This window comes from Meleagris gallopavo, chromosome 9 (genome assembly GCF_905368555.1).
Source record: "Meleagris gallopavo chromosome 9, MGAL_WU_HG_1.1, whole genome shotgun sequence".
Taxonomy (NCBI): Eukaryota; Metazoa; Chordata; class Aves; order Galliformes; family Phasianidae; genus Meleagris; species Meleagris gallopavo.
Window position 1 is genome coordinate 7,246,510 of NC_139412.1, and position 22,237 is coordinate 7,268,746.

The 22,237-nt window shown below is 34.4% G+C and overlaps 1 long non-coding RNA gene across 2 annotated transcripts in view; it reads left to right on the forward strand.

Annotated features, from left to right (window-relative positions):
- LOC116216941 (uncharacterized) overlaps window positions 1–18,862 on the forward strand; it is a 254,001-nt gene extending 235,139 nt beyond the window's left edge. For both annotated transcript variants that reach the window (XR_014884983.1, XR_014884984.1), the window contains 2 exons: window positions 730–908; window positions 18,202–18,862. This is a non-coding gene — a long non-coding RNA (uncharacterized LOC116216941). The remainder of the gene's footprint in view (window positions 1–729; window positions 909–18,201) is intronic.
- Window positions 18,863–22,237: the final 3,375 nt, after the last annotated feature.

The window sequence follows — 22,237 nt, forward strand, 5'->3', positions numbered from 1 at the left end:
AAGGGGTTTAGGTAATCCACATGCTGTGAGATTATTATGCCTGTACAGAGAAGAGCCTCTGTGCAACTTGAAGCAACGTACTTTGAGACTTGTTTCCTCTGTACTGCTTCATCATATTTCACCTCAAATGTTCCACTTTATGCTGCTGTTTTTGATGTGAGAGATTGATATTGGGATTGTATCAGCTCATATTCTTCTCTTAAGGAGAGGGCAGTTGTACCAGTTTAAAAAATGTGCAGTATCAACAAACAAGGAAAGGAATTCAGTAGCTGCAAATCCATTGTAAAATGTAAAATTCAGTGCAGGATAGTAGTAATTAAGTATTATTTACAAAAATATTAGAAACACAGATTAATTCTTTCTGTCACCTTGGTTTAAAACCTAGTGTGTGTATGCCAAGATGGAATGGCAATTCTCCAGAAACACGTCCTGTGATGTCTTCACCCTCAAGTCTTTCATATTTATTATCTTCAAGGTCCAGACTAGTGTCTACACCAGGCAGAGCCAAGCAAAACTACAAAGACTTACTCTGTGTCAGTATTGTTTTATGGAAATTGCTGTAGCCTCTGCAATGTGTTGTTTGCTCTTTCCCTTCCACTAGCACTCTCAGTTACTTCAGCAGCACTCTGTAGCCACATCCCATCTTCAGTAAAGGGAAAATATGATAATGAGGGTACAGATGGGATCGTCTCCATGAACTCTAATCTCTTTCACTTTCATTGGTGACAGGTGCTGGAATGAAATCTGCGCTAATGGGAACTTCTGAACTACTGGGGTAAAATTTAAATACCTGGCAGAAGAAAATTATCATACGGTTAAAGTACCAGGCTTTCGCTCAGGAGCTGTTCTGAAAACTTTTGTTTGATTTGTGGCATGACACTTAATCTTCTCTACTTCATCCATAAAGTGTGAGTAATATTACTTTCTTTTCTTAGTCCAGGAGAGGGTGGTGATTCACACAGGCTAGAAAGGAAAAGACATACAAAATTACTGCTTGAATTTTAAAAGCCTCATATTAATGCATTCTGCAAAGGATGTGGAGCACATATTGAAAGAATTATTATTGTTTTCAGTTCCTGTGAGCCATTGCTTTTTTTCACCCTTTGAATATCCCAAGTTTCTGGTACAAGGTTTACTCTGAGCAAACACTTTTCCTCTCAGAATTGCTTTTATTTCAGATTGAAGGAGAAAAAGGGGAATAAATGAATAAGGAACTAACAGGATCAACATGAGAGAAAAGCAGTAACCATTCTCTTTATCTCAGGCATTTGGAGTAGATTTTTAGCTCTGAGTTGAAGCAGTCAGCATAGGACAACTTTATTTTAAAGAGATGCAAATGAAAAATAGAATCAGGTGACCTACTTATATCTGCATAACCCAGCGAACCCTATATTTTAGAAGAAATCTATCTCTACTGCAGCACTGCATCACTCTCATAATCTAAGAATCATCTGATGTTTACGCATGAACTCCTATAATTTTTCCCCTTAGCAGGGCTATTAGCACAGTCTGGACTCAGAGCTGCCTCTCAAAGGGGGTGGGTGGAAGAGAAAGCTTTTGTAGAAGGTCTTTTCTCAACCTTGTAAAAGGATAATTTCATGAACTGCACTGGGAAAGTCCCTCATGGAAAGTAGTTCATTTCTTTGCAAAAAAAGTATGCTGTCTTCTTCCTCCCAATTTCCCAGAAAGGTCTTATTTCTTAGACCATCTTCATTCATTTCATGCACATGTTTTCTACCAATTTTCTTTAACAGAAAACCCAATATCTTTATGCTTCAATCTTTTAGAACGTTGGGACTGAATTGTTTCTATACTTTCGGGTATTGAAATCTTTTCTTTTAGGATAACCTGTTATCATTTTCTTTCAACTACTCCCCCGAAGAAAGAAGTCTACTGCAGTGCTGAGAGATCACTTGTTAAATGTCATAAAATTATTTGTGAATTTCTAGTGAATGTTTTTGAGCTGTAAGGGTCAAAAGAATGCTGATAATACATGATTCGAATGTGTAAGGCTCTTAGAACAGAAAACTTGGAATTCAATCAAAAATAGATTGCAGATAATACTCTTATTACACACAGTACAAAGTTAAAAAGGGGTTTCTGCTCTTGTAATCCAGCTTACTTGTGAAGTTTAGGAGTATTATAAACCCTGAACAGTTTGTGATGGATATGACACTTAGGTGGCCTTAGTACATTTATAATAAACTTTTTTTTTTTTTTTAAAAGCCATGATGGAAGTCCCTTCTTTTCTGGTACTAAGTGGAACAATACAGATGTTATTTTCTGTCTAAAACTTCTCTTTTTTTATCATCATTCTTTTCAAGCCATATATCTAATAGAAAGACCTGCTTCACCTAGCGTGCAATTAAATCTCATGCTTGATACAAAATTGAGTCTTTTTCAGTTGTGAGGTTAAGAATCATGGAAAATCCCCCATTGAATGGGACCCACAAGGAACGTCCAACTTCTGGCTCCTTACCGAATCGCCGTAAAATCAAACTGTATTTCTGAGAGCATTTCATGCACATGTTATGTTTTATGCAATATGTGGATGCTAAATGAGGTCACTACAAGGCTCACAAACAGTCGTGTTTTCTCTGTTGTTACCTCCTTCCTGTATGTGAGTTAAGGACGATACCGCATTTTGTTGTGATATAATAATGAGAGGAGATGGTTGTTTACTGGTAAATGAAAGACTTTAGCCAAGGACTATCCAGCTTGCGTCTATGTCAGCTCTATATTATTGCAGATGAAAAAAGAAAGATGTAAAATGAAATTTTGTGTTGGAGGGAGCAGATACCTCCTTCTGTTTTGTCTTACTGTGCATTTATTTAGCTAAGGACTGTGCATTAGCTGTTCCCTTCCCACCTTAGCAACTTAGAGTTTGTGTTTCCTCTGTATCGTCTTTTTTTGGGCAACACAAGAAGCTGTCCTTATTGGTGCAGTTTAGCTGCTACGCAAGTTTATTAAAAACAGAAAAATTAGGCAGTTTTTCTTATTTTTTTAAATAACTTTTCTACTATGTCTCTTGACCTTGCTACTCTTAGTATCTGAAATGTCATATAATGCATCATCTTGTAACTCTTCATTAGCCTTGCACCTGTCAACTCACTTTTAACTACAAGCAAATCTCATGGCAGTGAAGAGAACCACTCCTGCATATCTTTAAGCTAATAAGAGAGTATATAAGAGAATACATACATTTTAGGTATATCAGTGTTTTCTTTCTCTTGGCAACAAGTTTGCTAGAAAATTGCAGCTTTCTGAAATCTGTGAGAAATTTCAGAGAATATATTAGAAGTGTTACTTGGGGAAAATACATTTTAGAAAGAGAAGGCTCTTCCTTTGAGTACAGACTTTCTCTTAGTGCTGAGTACATCATTTGTTATCATGATCCAAGTAGATATACTGCTAGGAATCTTTCATGTTACAACACTCAAAGAAAGATCATTTTGCATACAATGTTTCTCACCCTAATTTTAATTAAAAAAATCACACAAGATTTTCTTTTCTCTTATTTGTTGGTCTTTAGGCATTTGTTTGTTGCAGGAAAGAGAGAACATGAGAGATTTCAGATATCCTCTCTTCTCTCAGCAGTTTGCAAATCACCCTGTTAAATGAACTAATGTTTAATGCATTCTGATGGGAGCAGCTTCAGCTTTTGTACATAAGTTCGTTTCCCCCTAGTTTTCTTGTTTTGGATCTTGACATTTTTGTCATTTGGTTAAGAATACTTATCAGGCTCACAAGGAACAGGCAGCAAAGCTACGTTTGGTAGTTGTGAAGTTGTGAGTGCTCTGATTGCACATCCCTGTCCCCAGCTTCCTGGCTCAGCCACTCATATGTGTGAGGGGACAGGAGAAATAATAATCTCATTGACTTACCTCTTCCTGGTACTACAAGATGCTGCAGTACACTGCCTTGATCCCCTCTTGATGCTTAGCTAATAGCCTGACCTGGGAAGCCATACTGCAGGATAACAGCCAACCAACCTAGTCGAGGAGTTGGTGGGCAGTTGATGCTATCTTAAAATGCTGCTGATAAATTTGCAAGGTCTGGCACATCTACGAGCAGCTTACTCTAAAAAAAACTATCATAAGTCTTTGAATGTATGCTCCTGACACTGATACATTGCGAGGGCTGTTTCTTAACAGAGGTATTGTGAGAAGTCTGATTGATGCAGCCAGACAAAACCTCAAATTATTTATGCCAAAATGTCTGTTTTAACTCAATCTAATGAATGCTATGCATCCAGACTTTTGCTTGAAAATAAATGAAAGACTTTTATGTCCTTATAAAGTTATGTTATATTTTTCTTTAATACATGGAAAAAAAATTGTTTAATATGACTTGGACAATTTTTTAAAAATGGTGGCTTTAATGCAGTGAGAAGCTGCTTAGTTTTCAGGCAAATGATAATCAGGAATAACACCTGTTAGCTCCAGCTTCTTTCAGACAACCCTGTCTCAGGTGATAGCACCAGGCGTCCTCTTTTGTGAGGAATACAAGAGAAATTTAATCTGAGTGTTTAGTATTCATTTATTTAAATGAGATCAGTTAACATATTTGCTTCTAACTCCCATAGAGGGGGACCATTAACACCTCATTCCTAACAATATATCTACAAAACTCCTTGCATATCAAGCAGTATAAGGAAATTGCCTCTGCTTGCAGGTTAGCTATTAGACTGCTGTTATTGTTCCTAAATTCTATTTGCCTAACAGGAGTGTGCTCTTGCAGGGAAATCTTATTGGAAGTATTAGAAAAGGATTTTGTAAAATATATTTTGTGCATATTATTGTATACGATCAAATCAGTTTCTGTACCTGAGTGGAATAACTGTTTTGTTCCTTGAAGCATAGACAGCCCTGAGAGACTTAGCTGAAAAAGGCTGTACTTTGGGTTTTGCATTAAGAAAGGGTTAATGGCTTTAGTTAAAGGTATTAAAGCAAGGATTGACAGTAGACCTCTCTAGAAGGGAGCTTGAAGTTCAAGGAAACTGCAAATACAGCAAAGGAAACCGCAGCAAGCAATAATTGCAGGTGAATTACCTTTTTTTCATCCATTCTCCACCGTCAAATGTGAAATAAATAATAACAGTAAAAAATCTTTCACCAATACAGACACTATTGATAAACTTCTAAGTGAGGAAGTTTGTAGAAAGACTTCTTATCAGTGTGTCTAATGTTTATTACATTTGCTGGAAGTTTTCTTAATAGGATGGTCAGGAATCAGTCACACAGAGAAACTATAGCCTGGGAAAAAAAATACCCTTTTGTTCTCTTTATTGGTTTGAATTTTCTCCAAGTGAGTAAGTGAAGCAGAACAGGAAGTCTTGAAAGCATTTGTTCTCTTGCTTGTCTAAACTTGGCTGCCCTGCAGTGCTAAAATCCCAGATCAACAGCTGAAGAGGTGGGATTTAAAAAGTGTGGATACAGTTTGAAATAAATCAGCATTTTAAAAACAGTATTTCAGTGTTTCACTATTAGAAAAGAAGTTATTTGCACCTGAGTTACAATAGATAGCCTCATCTTGATGCCCACTTCTTTGTAAGCTTTTGATTTATATTGTACTTGCATTCTCAAAGGATATGGTGGATTCAGTCCCTCAGTCTTCCTAATACAGAGTTTTAAAGGCCTGCTGTTTTATCTATAATCATTCTCAACTGCTTGGAATAAAAATATTTTTTTTTTATCTTTTTGACCAAAGGCAGGGTGAAGGAGAAAGAAAGTGTTAGTTGCTCTGTGTTTCTTGATGAATAGCTGTGTGGATCACTGTGAGCACGTGTTGCTGTTTTTGTTGTTTTTGTTGTTGTTTCATTTTTAAACTCTAATTTTCATGAATAAGTGAGTTATGGGCTGGGGTAGCATGTCTTCTTCTGGCTTCCAGGTTAGATCTCTCAGTGTGTCATGTAAAAAAGGGGAAAGGCATAAAGATCTGAAAATATCATTGAATTAAATTGAAATGGCTGGGGGTATGCGCATGACTTTGCTCTATACCGTTAGATGTGTTCGTGTCACATGCTGAGACTTAGCTTACAGTCACACGGTGCAGATTGATGACCACTTTCCAGTTTAAAGTGTTCTGTCCATGTCCCATAGCAGGCTGCTTAACTGTTAGAGTTGTCCTATTGCTTTACGGAACTTTTTTTTCGCGGAACAAATGTACTACAGTTAAGAATTTTGTTGTTCTCAATAAAACTGAACAGATAACCTAACTTTGTAAGAAAACATGTTTAGATGGATAGCCATTTTGCTAATTATGAAAATAGATATAATATTAATAAAAATGTATGATGGGTTGTCTTTGATTAGCTGACTTTAATATATGCAGTAAACAACATTTAATGTAATGATCTGTCATTTTTTGCTTGAGCGAGTCATTTTTAGAAGGGAAATAAATTTTGCTTTTTGTGAGAAATGTTCATATAGGAAATAGTTCACTGTATGTGTTTTAATTTTTGCTGCTTTTTTGTCTTTTTATGAAGTTCCAGAACATTTTTTGCATTTTTTGTTTTTTAAAACTATTCACTGGTGGGCTAGGGACCAATATTTTATGTTCAGAGAAGAAGAAATTGATAAAAGCCAAAAAGAAAAGCAAACACTACTTGCTATTTTTATAAATATATACATCTACATGATGTATGTATTTATCTATTCTGTTTATTAATCTCCTTTCCAATCTAGTTTGCATTCAGAAAATGAAATCCCTTTCTACTTAAAGGGCATTGTTTATGTAGCATTGTGTAATGGTCATATTAGAGTCTGTAACTTGGAGGCAGCAAAAAAGGAAAAAAAGAAAAATCTCCCAAAGACAAAGGAAATACTACCTTGTCATGATAAGCATAGAAAGTATATGACTTGTTTTAAAATTATTTTCTGGCAATTGATAGGTCATTTTGTCCTCTCGTCTTATGACTGGCATCTCACTTGACAAACCTAGACCAAGTTAGGAAATGTATGTCAGTACATAAATGAAGGGAAATTCTTAGGAATGACAGATAGGCAAGCACAGTGCTAGCAAGTAGTGGTGTTTGGAATCAGTTTTTAAAAAAAGATAAATATTTTTATTTTCATTTTGAATGTAGATGTTCTTGACTGTATTTACTTTGCGTAGTATTACCATGCATACGTTTTTTTTCTAAAAGTTTCCTAAAATTGTGTGTTTTAAACCATAATTATTACGAGTCTAATTATTATGATTTATATTATTTTCAAGGTAATTCTCAAAATATGAGGCATGTTTAAATTAAAAAAAAAAAATCAGAATGAAATCCATTGTACTTTGTGACTAAAACTGCTTCCACTTCTTTTAAAGTTCCGTACTATTTTGCAGGTGAATCAAAAGATCAATAGAGGTTTGCCGAAACTAACAAAATGCTTGATCACCTCTCCCTGGGGATGTGACTATTGCTCAGGTGCATTCTATGGTTTTTTCTGGAAATGTCTTTCAGGTAGAAAGTGAAATAGTAATTTATGCCCCAAGGAAAAGTACTGGGAAATGTGCAACAACATATTTTATAACTTCTTGAAGAGCAGATATTCATTATATTTCAAACAGTGCTGATTCACATTATTTCCTTCCAGAATTATTCTTTTGTTTCTTCAAAGAAGCAGAAGAAATATCTCCCTGAGCACTTACATTAATGCTTGTTTAGGATGGTTTCCTGTTTGTTTTTCAGATGTCTTCATCTTTCCTGTGCTAGGAGAAGAAATCCAGTTTGCTCAAAAACTTTACCTTCATCTTATCTGAGAATGTACATTTTATTCTACAAAATATAGAATATAATACAACAACCAGATACACATTTAGTGAAATGCACGTGTTAGTATTCACGTGGGGCTTTGTGGAAAGAGTGAGCACTTAAAATGTTAACAGGCCAATGTCAAGTATTTACAATTGTCTCTGAACATGCTTTAATTTTCAAGGGCCTGCAGTAGATCTGTGATATCTGAAGAGGAGGGTTTGCAAAACTCAGTAAACAAAATAGTACATACATCATAAATATTGCTTCAAAAGTTGATCTTGCATCTAAAAAAAAAATAAAAAAATCCATACATAACTGATGCAAAGATAAAAATAAAGGATCTAATCTGCCCCTAGCATTATAAAGGCAAATGTAATTCATATTTAAGAGTCTGCATATTCCTTTCATAGCTACTATGTGGTTATCTGATTGTAGCATACTATTTCCTTGGGAACTCTCTGTCTCAACTTCAGCAGTTTTGTGTTTGAAATCTGAATGACTTCATAGTTTTCATCTTTATAGATGACTGAAGTCCGTGAAGTGAAAAAGGGAATAACAGTTCTTGCTGTTCCAATGCAGATGTTCAGTAAATATTTTCAGTGTCCCTTAGTACATATTAAGGTTTCCAAGTTTCTGACTTTTTTTAAGTTCAGAATTAGAAGTTTCAAAATTTCAGAAGATACATGAACTTATCATTTGTAGAGCTGATAACCAGGATGCGCAGTACTCTTTTGAGCCTGTGTATAGCCATTTTAGAAATATTTTTTCTCTAATTTTTTTTTTTTTTTTTTTTTTTTTTTTTTTTGTGTGTGTGTGTGTTTGTTTTTGGTCTAGACTTAGATGAACAATATTACTGTCAGAGCTAACATTACTTACAAATTAGTAACTGCGTATTGGTAATGTTTATCTCCTTGCCATATCATTCCTACATTCTGTTATCTGGAATCATGTCTGAGAAGCAGGGGCCGTGAAACCCAAAGCATACATCTATCTCTATAGTAGCACTCCCATCACAAGTTGACTGTGTGCATGAAGCAATTCATTTTACTAATACTTTAGTAGCATATCATTTAGAAACGTTGTTTAGCCAATCTATGCCTGTGACAGGGGGGCAGTAGGCCCCTGGGCCCCCCAGCCCCACAAAATGGGAAGAAAGGAAGGAAGGAAAGAAAACAGCGGCAACAATCTATGGAGGAAAACTTATTTTACTAACAATGATATCAGAATGCAAGATAACTCAATATCATACAATCTAATTAAAATTGAGACTAATAAATAAGATAGGAGAGAGAGAGAGTTCCTGAGACCGAGTCAAACCTGAAAAGCTTGGAACGGCCAGGAAAGCACCCTTCAGCACCCGCTGCCAGGCAGTAAGAGACCGGCGTACCTAGAAAGGCCAGATCCCATGACTTCTGTAATATATAGGGATAGGTGCCTGGAATTGGAGCATTAAAACTTTAACTCCCAGTGTACTACATGATGTTGTGATGTGGAATACTGAAAACACTTCTGAGTGTGACAGAATTGATCTTATCCCCATGTTCAACTGAAATATAGTCATTACTTTCTTTTCCTATTTTTTTGAAACTGATAGTGAATTTAGAGAGGTCTCTTCAGGTTTTAGGATTAACTGGTGGCTGTGGGAGGTACACTGGAAGGAGCCACGCATGTGTACCTCCAAGGACTTCCTGTTCAACATGACTCCCAGCTAGCCTCCAAGGCAACAACTGCATTGCTTCCAGATTCTCCTTGGAGCTGTAACTTTCTGCAAAGGTAGCAACATGGAGATCCTCTCCAATTCCCCGCAGACCACTCCTTAAAATAGAAGTCTGAGGTAAGTAGGCACAACCACTGCTGAAACAAAATGCCTTAGTGAGAAATGAGCTGCTTGGAGGAGGTTTATTTTTTTGTTTTTCTTCTTCCATAGTGTATAAATGGAAAGGGGTTGGCAGCACTTATCACAGTAGAAAGAACAACACTATAAAACAAAATTACAAAAGAGGACTTGACAAACATGTAAAGTGGTTTTTAATTTCAGACACCCTGGAGCATGATGCATTTGAAAATTTTTAATTGGGAGCTTGAAGTTTGATAGATTTAATTGCAAAAGATAGTTAATTCCTGAGCCCAGTGAGCACAAACAAGAATGGATGTAGTTCTGAAGATTTCTTTTAATGTTAGAGAGCCACCATGTGCATAATACGTGCCTTGTTTGCATCATCCTTACTGAGACCCTTCCTTCCACAAGTGACTGAGTTAATTTCTCATGTTGAAAATCTGTATTTTTGGATCTTGCAAGCAAAACATGCACATATTAAAATAATAAGAGTGGGAGAATTTGTAAACCTCAGGCCAGCTGCGTAGCTATATGGGCTGCTCAGTTCTTTTTTATCTACCTATGTGAAGATTGATAGCACTCCATGTAAATACCACATGTGGTCAGCTGTCAAGTGAACATCACTCTACTATAGCCTGAACTGAGTTTTAATGCTTTTTTTTTTTGTTTGGTTTTGTTTTTATACTTCTTTGCCTTTGGTTACTTTATAAATTCATCTATTTCAGTAATTCCTTCAGATCTACTCAAAGCTTCTGGCAGAAGAATTGCATATATGTTATTATCTTAGTTAAATGCGGGGTTTGGTTTTTATTTATTTTTTGTTTTAATCTTACTGGCACATTATGTTCAAACAATATTCAGCTACAGTCTTGTTTACTTAAGTAAATAGGTCTACTGAATTAATTGCACCTGACTGTGGGTTGACAAATACAGGTATTAATCTGGTAAATAATGCTGTATACTTCATTAAGAAAGTTTTTATTTTCTCTCTTTTTTGTTTAATTGTTAGATACTGTTAGTGCCTATACTTTTTGAAGCATGGGAGGCTTAATGACTGTGATTATTCTGCCTACAAACTTGTCATATAGGAAGGTTTCTCCTTCATCCTGGTCCCTGAAGGTGTCTCTGTCTAGAGGAACGTTTTTAATTACTCTTTATAATGTTGCAAAACTTCCTTTGGGTTTTGTAGAAGCAGTCTGAGATAGGGAGGGAATCTTATCTGGAAGCTAGGAAAAATGATGTAGTCATGCTGTGATGAAATACTGACACTGTAAACAGACTGAAAGACAGATAGATTTCTCCCGGTGTTAGAGTCTGCTACGTCAATTACTGCCTGGGTTACTGTGCTATTTGAAATTTCCAGATTGTCTTCATGCACTGACCCAAGTAAAGAACTGCTAAAATTAAGAAACTGTTAAAATAATTTGCTTTTCTTCTTTCTTTTTTTCTTTTTTTTTTCTTTTTTTTTTTTTTCCTGTCCCTTTAATTTTGTATTGTTTTATTGTTTGGTTTGTAGCTTAGAAGTTGACTTGGTTTTTGTTCTTCTAGGTTTTATTATCTATGTCTTTTCAGCTCAAAATAGCAAGGGAGATATACAATTGCGTAACAGAAATACTTGATGATAAGTGATGCTGTGCGCAAACCACCCTTCTTCTTTCCCATATACATTCAGGTTTTAAAGTAAAATTTTAGTCTACTATGTAACCTTACATTTGAGACATCTAGGATTTGAACATATACTAATATTCTAGCATTGTCTCAATTTCAATGATGCTGAGCTATATAATACAACCGGTCCTCTTATGTATATGCCTTCTGTGTGGTTAAAAATTTTATCAAATGGTTTGCAAATAACAATCATAAAATACTAGTATCTTATTTATCTGTTGTGCTTTTCAGAAGATCAAAGCTTTATAAATTGTTAGAAATATCTAAGAATTACATGGTTAAATTAATGAAGTGTTTTTACTCCTCCATTTAGTAGAAGCATCATTAGTATCAGAAGATTATTACTGAAATAGAGGCTTCACTGAGTAACAAGTCTTGGTGTAGCTATTTTGTGCAATATTCCTTTCAAAATTCAATTAGTGAAAGTACTTTTCTCATGAATAGCTTGCATAGGGCTGGTCAAAATAGCAAACTGTTTTCTCAGATGAAATTGTTTCAGTTAACATTAGCATATGAAGTAAGTTTTTTGGTTTTGTTATTTTATTGAAAATTTAAGATGTCAGTGGGTGAAGGAGTATAAAAAAAACAAGTGGAAAGGGGATAAACTATTTAATAAATTAATTCACTATATGTATTTCACTACAGAACTATAAAAGAGTTTGGGAAAAAAAATCGTTATGCTATTAAATAATCTTGCCTCCATGAATTTGTCCTCTTATTGAAAAAATATTACATGTGTTTCATTGAATGCTACATTATTCTCTGTCGCCATGCTGTGTTATTTATTCTGTAAGTTAATTTTCATTGTAGTTTACTAGCCACTGAATATCTACGTAACGTATTGGTTGGCTGGTAATGCAAAGAAGGAAAGCTTGTCTTCATAACAATAGAATATTGAAAAATTCTGCAGAATGCTTTAGAATAGTATTTCATCTCCTGCAGGAATTAGGCTGTGCTTTTTTTTCCTTTATATTCTGATATTCCATTTAATTTGTGTAGTTTGACTGGAAGTAATCAACTGAATACATTAAGGAGAACAAAAAACGTAGCCAAGCTGCTGTTGAAAAGAAGTAGGTTAGAGATTTAGGTCAGATTACATATATATACTTATATGATGTATTTTATGCCCATGAGGAGACAAGAGGTCAAGTTTCTGCTATGCTGCCCTAAGGTAACTTGAAAGCTACCATTTTGTCTGACAGGAATCCTTTGGAGTTGCTGGATTCTTGCATTCAGGGGTTGAGATCTAAAGATATAATTTGGTGATATCTTGTGGGCTCTCTTTTCACTGTAACAGATCTTCCTCTCATCTCACTTTATCTTTCTGTTCAGACACATAATAAAAATGAGGTCATCTTAATGAGGATTTAGGGACGCTTTTTTAAGTTGCACAGTTTAAAATTCTCTCTAATAGAAGTTATTTTTTTACACTGTATAACTAGTCATCAAATCCTGGCTGTAAGTCACTTGTTACCTACTGGTGACAGTTTCTTTGAACAGTTGACTATTTTCATTATCATAGCTGGTCCTCTCAGGTTACTTCATCATTTTGACAATTATGTTGCAGCAGGAATGTTGTTTTCTTACTATCTGTTCCATCTCAAAGGAAAGTGGCAGCTACTCAAGCAGAAAGCTGATGTTTTTGATTTTCTAGTTTGTTATCTTTGATAAGCTGGCACTAGTGGTATTTGGGGACCTTGAACACGATTACATTTCTAGCTTCTTCTGTAAATCATTCTTATTTGACTGACATGAACTAAAGACTGAACTTTGTAAGGTATGTTAAAAATTTCAGAAAAAGCTTACGTTTTTTTTTATTATTTGTCATTACTAGAATTAATCATATCCACTCACACTATTTATATATTTATGTTCCTTCACGTAGTCAAGATCAAAGCCATTTCTAATCATTAAAAAGCAAATATACGTATATCTGGAATGTGTGCAGAAAGGAATGCAAATTTTGAAGAAAACAAATCCTAGAAGAGCAGTTCTGCAAAGCCATGCTTCCCACACATTTCTGTTTGATTGATTGTCAGTTAATATTTTAAGTAGTGAAGTCTAATCCCCTTGTGAGACTTCTTAGTCCCCTCTCCCCATGCCCCTCATCCAGAATATGTAACATACAAATCCAGCTCTCTCTGGTGAATAGATCTATTTTTAACTTGTTTTCAGCACTAAGCTCACTTAACCTGGTTTTATTATGCATTAGGCAAAAACAATATAATTTAAGATATGTGGGATTTTATAGAAAGGGAAAGCAGTAACTGATTTCTATACCTCAGTAAACTATTACCCAATGAAAATATACATCACATGTGAAATAATGGTGCTGTAGGGACCAAAGAGCTGCAGTCTGGGCTTTAAGTCTATAACTGAGTTGCTGTTTGCTGAGTTTGCTACTCTTAAGTTTGTGGAAACTCTGAAATATTGTTAAAAGAAAGAAAAGAAAAAGATTTGAAAATTATTAAATAGTTATAACAGAAATCTATCTTCATATTAAAAGAGAATCTGGTTTATAACTGAAGGTGGGTACTTTCTATATGAGTGAGAGAAGGATCAATCTTTACTTTAGGAGGCTAGAAGTTACAATATGCGTTGCCTATACTTATGCTGTTGCATCACACTTCCTTTGTAACATGCTTCCTTTAGGTGCCAATACCAGCAGTCAGGACAGCCGAATGGTACCAAAGGCTTACATTTATTAATTTGAGGACAGCACTGTGGATGTTAGAGGCTTTCAAAACTTTCATCTGCATCTTAAGAAAGGTGTTGACAGTGGTGTACAGTTCCTGATACTACTTAAGCAGAATAAAGGAGACAGCAAACTTGAAGAGTGGGTAGATTTACTTTGAAGTATTTAATATATTTTAATTAAAAATTTTATAGAAGTAGTTGTCAAATTGTGAAGTAGCTACAACTAAACACACTGAGATACATACAGTGAAGCAAACAAATAGGATGGTTTCATTGTTCCAGATATGCATTTGAATATATAAAAATTTTTGATCTGAATTTACTTAGGTTGATTAACACTTTTCACTTACTGAATTTAGATTAATTTTCATTAAACTGATTTTGAATGTCTTATTGCAGTTCTTGAGTGACAAGTCTGTAATTGTAAGCTACAGAAGCTGTCCTAGAAATAGATATAGATAGTGCCCAGAATGATGGAAACAGTTCATGAAAGAAACATGTACATTCAGATGGATTTATTCTATAAGTCCCAGGAAATTTCTGTTTTCTATTAAACACTATTTATGTATTGATTCAACTTTTAACAATTTGGAGAATTGACATTCCCGAAGAAGTAATGAATCCGTATTTTGGAGTTTTTATAGTCAACATTATATAAATAAGAAATCCACAATAAGGCAAAATATTTCATCAATATTAAGACAATACATGAAATAAATTAGTGATGGGAAAATGACGTTTGTTTATTTGCTTCCTTGGTCATCTGGTGCCTCAGCTTCATGTGATAATTCATGACAGTACAGAAAACCTGTATTTGGCATTTAAATTGTTTTGTAGCCATACACTCACTTGCGGACAGATGTTGTTCTATCAGATTGGGAATGTTGTTGCACATTGGTAAATGGATTTTGTTCACATTTTAAAACAAAGTTTAACAAATCCAGTAGCTGCTGACAGGACAACTTCTGAAAATGCAGGATGAGATTTTTTCTGTGCTCTTTTATTGCAAGATATTGCTCCATTAGAACTATTCATACTTCCTTTATAATTCTTCATAAGCTAACCCCATCTTTGTAATTCACTGTACTTCACTGTATAATCTAAATTAAGCTAGGGGGTAAGATTTCAATTTCACCATCATTTACGAGCTCTCATATATACATTTCACGTTATATTTATGCCTATCTCATATATAATTCACGTTAGAGAGAGAGAGAGATACGAATAAAACTGAATTTCTCTCTGTATCTTTTTTAAAGTTTTGTAGCAATTTCTCTCAACTGTTACTTTCAGCTACAATTAAAGGAAGATACTTCCTTTAACTTGTTTAAAAAAAAATATTTCCACACTGCTTTTCTTTCCCCATATACTTTTTGTGGATATTAAAACCATTTTTTCCCCCACAAACTATTAATCATGAGGATTTGCAGAATGCTTTTGTCGTATGTTTTGCATGAATAAATTAGTCTTTTGGTCAAAAATTGCCTTTTGCAATTCAATAGAATATTTTCCACATTTCAGCACTGCTATGTGTAGTGGCACTTTATTATTTGCTTCCAATTTTAGGTTCTAAATTGTTATGAAAATTATCACACCACATAGTAAGTGCTGGTTCCTGGACACAGCTTGATATGTATCCCTCTGTATTTCAGAGATGAGGGATTACTATTAAAACATATTTGACTTTACAAAGTGTTCTTTAGAAGCTACAGGAACCACAGTCCTTTCGATCTTTTTCATTTTTCTTTTTAAATTGCAATATTAGTTTGTTTAATTTGACAAGCTGTGATGACCAAAATGTGATGCTGAAAGGTTTGAATAATAGCTCTGATGATTTTGTCCTTTTGGAAAAGAAATATGCCAGACACAAGCTGTCCTCTCTGGCAATCTTATTAAAAAGATTGAGAAATGAATGGAGCTATTAGAAAACTCAGTTAGAATGTATATCTGAAGAATTATAGCTCTGCCCACAGGGGTGAAAAGCAATGACTCCATTTAGATTTTTAGAATTACGGTTTCTAGAAATGTCGCTGGGGAGTAAAGAAGACTCTATCTTCATCGTTCATCACATAATTGGCTGAACAACTGTCAAGGTTCACAAGACTCCTAATGTTGTTGGCATTCGTCTCAAACTTCTAAGACAAAGATAAGATTTTTGCTATGACATATAATCAAAAAGATATTACTTTTTAAAGATAAATACTTCATCATTCTATTCTCTGATCTGAATCTAATAAACTAAGATCAAAAGTAAGCTTTTTTTTTTGTGCTATGTTATGAATTGCTTCTTTTGAATAGAAGTCAAATCTCATTCTATTTCTTCAGTACAGCAGTTCTGCAAAGCTGAACGTTACAAAAGATCATCAATTTTTATTTTCTGCTTAAGATTATTTCTGATAGAAGTACTAAACGGTTGCTGTAAAAAAAATTCAGTACAATAGTTTTTTTCTTTTGTGCTTTTTCTTCCTGGTTAAATCATGATGTCTGTGTGTTTTGTTTTGTTTTTTAATGTTAATCTTCATTATAATTCTTCTGAGCATTAAAATGAAATAGATAAGTGACACAGATAAAAAGACTTACATAAACAGTAAATGACAGTACATACTTGATGGTTTTATGCTTGGATACAATCTTAGGGATTTTTTATTATTATTTTTCTCTTTACTGAGCTAACAGTCATAGTGAGCTGGTATTTTTGATTTACTGTGTTTTCTTGTGTACTGTATTAATCAAAAGTAAATAACAGATGGATAAACAACAAAGTAAATGATTGGGTTAAATCTATGAACAGGCATATTTAAACAGGAAACAACAGGACTCAGTGGATTTAATATTAATTATTTTGGGGTGATTTATTTTCATACTCCTGTTGAAATTGTGGCTACTTTTTCTAATGGTTAGCTGATGAAAAGGTTGTTATTTGACTAGATTTTGTATTAGCCAGGGTTAAACCATGTTAGCTCTGGTATCTTCACTCTGAAGCACTGAAGAGTGTTTTTACAGAGAAAGAATCAAAATACAAAGGATGACTGAGGGCAGGCTGGCAAAAGCCTGCAACGTCATATACCAGCTACCTTTACCTACTTACTCTTCCATTCAGAAGGCAGAAGAAACAAGTCATGAACAAGGAAGCTGATACACCCACCAGACTGACCGTTAGGGCTCTGCTGGAGTGACAGCTGTGTTCCTGCATGCAACCATGAAACTACAATTGAGTTATTTCCAGCTTCGTGGTCTTTCTTACAAATCTGCAGAATCTTTACTTTAAAATACTAATAGAATAGAATAGAATTAAAGTTGGTGAAAGTTTTGGCTATGGCTGTGTTATTTGTACTATCATGCCCTGGCTTGCTTAACTATAAGTTTAACTTTCAGCATTGCATTTATGTAGTTTCTGTGTTTCTCCCTTGTGCTGGAAGTGTGGTCATGCATAGCTGAAAGTAAAAACGATTAGGTTCCATCCTCAGCTCGGAGTTTTGGTATGAGCTTTTGTTGAGTTCTTTGCAAGTTTTGGATTTTAAAAAAGATATAGGGCATAAGGCAAGAACAGGTGATGCTGAACCTAGGTAAACTTAAATAGACTTTGTTCCTACTTTCTGTCACTTGATAAAGTATCAGTTATCTTATAAACAACTAATGCAGCATTTAATGTTTCGTACCTCACGCAACATACCTTTTGTGAGTTTCTGTTTGATCTCCAAATACTTGATACTGACATAATGATTCTGTTTTTATTTTCTCCTCTGATTGTCTGTTTCTAATATTGCATATGTGGCCTGTTATAATATATCGAGATCATAATTCATGGGTAAATTATATGGCTTAATTTTATTCTGAGCCCACAGGACTTGAATTAGAGCATTTGTGAAGAATGCTAACATCTTTCTCATTTCCATGATTTTGTTATTAGTGAAAGAAAATGTTGAGTCCAACTATGTAGTTAATGATGGAGTCTGTAATAATCTCTGTACTTACTCTGTATTTCTAGATCTTGAACTGCACTGGGTGTTCTAATCATTCTCTACTCAAACATTCTCATTACTTTTTTTTTTTTTTTTATGACCAGATTAACTCTTGTTGCTGAACTAAGAGCAATTTCTTTTGTGCAAGACAGGGATGATTTTACTATTGTAAAACCATTTTAATGCTTAATATTTTTACATTTAAAAAGGTTATTTTGCTTTGTTTTGTTTCATACATTGTTTGAATTTTTTTTTATATTTTTTTCATATTTTGTTTTGTGTTTAATCAGAGGATAGCTGTCCCAGACAAATGAGGGCATGGACTAAGTAATTGTGAATGGTGCATTGCTACAGCAAGGAAATGAAGGATAACATCAGACCAACTGATGTGTAAGTATTCCTCAGATGGTTGAGATTTTGCACAGGTTTGAGTAAAAATATTTATGGAATTCATACAACTGCTGTCGAATAAATCAGCTTAGTAGGGCAGGAAGGCAATTAAACTGAGGTGACTTGATTATAATGAACAGTTAAGTTTTTACAGCAACTGGACCTCTCATCTTTGGACAGGAAAGCATGTGCTTGAGAAAGAGGAGAAAAAGACTGATCTTTTTCTATATCCCAATGGTCTGTATCATAATTATCATAATTGATATTTAGAATGTTTCCTTTTGCAATTCCTAGTATTTAAACATTACTATGTAAATACAGCTAATTCTGTAATCGTCAAACTTACTTTGCTAATGTAACTGTTAGTTACTTCTGGATTTCAGCTATCGTTTTAACCAATTAAATAAAAAACTATGTACATAGTTTGTTATTTTTCATTCCTTTTTAAATGTAAAGAATATGTAACTGCTTTACTATATCGTATTGTTGTTAAAGCTTTACGTATTGTGTTGATTATAAACCAAGGTACTGCAATTAATCAACAGCAGTTAATCGGAAAAATAGAGGCAGGATTATTGTCTGCATGCTTGATGGATTGGATTAGATTGAAGTTATAAAAAAAAAGTCAAAGATTTTTTTCCTCCTCAATTTATTCTAGCTGATTATTTGGACTGATATGATTTTCAGCAATTTATGGATGTCTTGTAACTCTATGAATGTGGTGTGTGAGACACAGTTGAAAGTTAGGAAATCTGCCTCTGGTCTGAGACCAGAGACTGAGTAATAGATGTTGAAAAGCCATGATTCCCTGACTGTGGAAATGATGTGTCCTGCAATATTTTTCCTCTTTTATTTTTGTTTTTTATCCTTCTAGTACAGCAGAATACTGCTTGTCAGCTTTTTCAATTTTATCCCCAATTCCAGTGACCTGTGCCAGATCCATGTGGAATAAAACAACAAGTTCTTAATAAAATTTCCAGAGATGTATTTCTTAATTACTCTTTTCACTGAATTAATCACACTGTGGAATTGTAGTATTTCATTTCTAAGATTGTCATCAGAAGATGTGAATACCAGAGACTTATTAGGCACTACAAATCATACTTCGATTTTTTTCTTTCATTTGGTTAAAAGCACAAACACGTTTATACTTTGTTTTACAGCAACTGCAAAATAGTGTTGTTTTAAGCTAACAGGTCAAAAGAAGTTAGTTTTATGTAAATGAAATTAAGAGCAATCTGAGTTTCAATTTTCTTAATAACTTGCAATTGTTTGTTTTAAGTATCCTTGCCATATCTAAAGAAAACAATTTCAGGCTAGCTTTAGCTATTGAGAACTGAAATGTCAACTAATAGTTTAGAAAACCACTTAAATTACTTCCTCATGATCCTTTCAAAGGTAGTTTTAAAGAAAATGAGTACATACTCTCCATTAAAACAGATTAGATTTAAACGTATTCAAATAATGCCTAATTTCATGTCACAGAAACATACAGTTTATGTGAAATGGGTGAATGGACTGTTTTATGGAACCAGGTCTATCAAAGCTAGAGTGTGCCGTTAGAACACCTAGCAGCAGGAGAGTGGTTAAGTCTGACCATTAGAAACTTATCATTAGAGTTGGTTATTTGTCTATAAAAACTTGCTCTAGGCTAAAAATTAGACTCAGCAATTCCCAGTATACAAAGCTTTAAATTACTTTTAAGATGTACACAAAAAAAGCAAGTTTGCTTACACATCCATTATATCTACATCAATAGTTCTCTTTTAGCTCAATATTTTATGTGCTATGAACTAAGTGCTTGGAAAGTAGTTTGAGAATGCATATGGTTACCAGGCTAGCCATATTTCTACCTGCTCCAAGTTTATTTCAGTTCTTTCATGGAGCATTTAAATTGCCTCTGTATAAACGTGGAGAATTTTATTTCTTCAGATTTAACTTTATGGTTTTGATTTTTGTTAATTATCATTTTCTTAACTTATGATGTCCTCACACAAGGCTATTTGGTTTTTTTGTGTTTTTTTTTTTTTTTCTCTCTTAACTTTTTATGTTTTATTGTTTGGGCATCTTGCCATCAGATGCCTATGGAGTGAAATAATAGAAATGTCCTGTCAAATCCCTCTGTACTGCAGATGTGTCTCTTCAGCAGATGCAGATGTGCTCAGCTTAACACATCCATTTGCAGATAGAATACTGTTTTGCAAAGAAGCCTAGCAGATGACAGTGTTGTCTGATCTCAGAGGTGGGAACCAAGCATGCTGCAAGGAAAGATTTATAGTTGCAACAGGATGGAAGAAAACTATTTGTATTTCAGAGGATTTTCATATTTTACAGTGAAAGTGATTGGTTATAACTCAAATTATAGAAATCCCTGGGGCAAAAAACCTCCACAGTGGCTACCACACTGGGGAAATTCAGTGTTTTTGAGGCTTTTCAGTTTGACTGCTGCTGAGCCAAGCTCATAACTTCACAGAGAGCAGCTGCGGTATTTCAGTAGGTGCTGGGCCAGCAGAGTTCCATATTCCTCAAATATTGATTCCTATGTCACTTGTCATAGGCAGACTGCTGCCTCATTCGTGTCTCTCCTCATAGCTATGAGTTTGATGTACACATAGCTATTTTCAGTATCTACCTTAAGCTCAGTTTATAATCCCATCTCAGTCTAGAAGACAAACATTTCAATTTAGTGAGAGGCAGAGATTCATAATAAGTGCCACCTACATTGCCTTTGAAATGCAGAATATCTGGGACACTGTGAAGGCCATGTGTAGAAGAAGGAATTCACCTCTTCTTTTTCATTTGAAAACTTGAATAGTCAACCTGTCTCTGAAATAAATATGGTTCTATATAGCATAGAATCTGCCTACTCACCATTATTTTAGTGCCAAGAACTAAATACTTGTTGCAGATACAGTGTTCTTGATAAGATGCAAATATTTATTTTAATTAATACTGTTTAGTCAAACAGCTAACATCACAACAGCTGTCAACATATGAAAATAGAAGATATATTATATTACAAGTAGTAATATAATCCATGTGTAATACCAGTTTTACATTTTTTCCCCCTTTGGAATTCCAGACTGCAATTGCCTGGCTATTATTACAACACTATCTACATCAGTTTCTGTTACGCTACTTCTGTACCTCAGTAAACATAAGTAGTAGTCAAGTATACCATTTTAAAAGTGTTGTTTGCAACTTTTCTGCACAAGTGAGATTATATACATATTTATTATCAATATTGTAATGTGCCTTCAACCTCCCGACTGAAACTTGGAATTTTATATGATCAAACCTTTCCTATTGAATGGGTTCATATTTTTTGTGAAATTTTCATACTTTGTCATTTATTAAGCACAGTTCTTGTGAGTTGAGATGTATAATTCTCACCTAGTTCTAATGTGAAAGTTCAGTTACCTTCACAGCCACTGTCAGTGAGGTACTGCAAGTAACTTGGTATTTCCACTAACTGGTTTATTAACAATTTATCGAGCATGTGGGCTGCCTTACCAATATTAACCATGTATGTGGGAGTTCTAAGATTGTTTCTTCTTACTGGTTTGGATCAATTTTAGTTCTTTCACTGTAAAGCATTCTGTTTTGCGAGAGACCACAATTAGCTGGTTACATAGGGAAGAAATGGTAACTTAACCAAGTTAATAAGTTTAACTACTTTCTAAAATTTGGGAGGAGTCTGAGACCATACTTTTTACGAAAACAAACCTTAAAGAATATATTAAACTCCACCTTGAGCAAGATTTCCTCCCTTGTTTTGCAAGAAGAGTTTTGAATGTTGTATTCCATTTTATTAGCAAGGAGAAATGCTGTTTTATGTACACTACGTGCTTTCTTAGCTGATATAAAATAACATTTGGTTGCTGGCTTGGTTTTGAAATGAGTCAAATACAATACCACCTATTTTTCTGTCTAGTC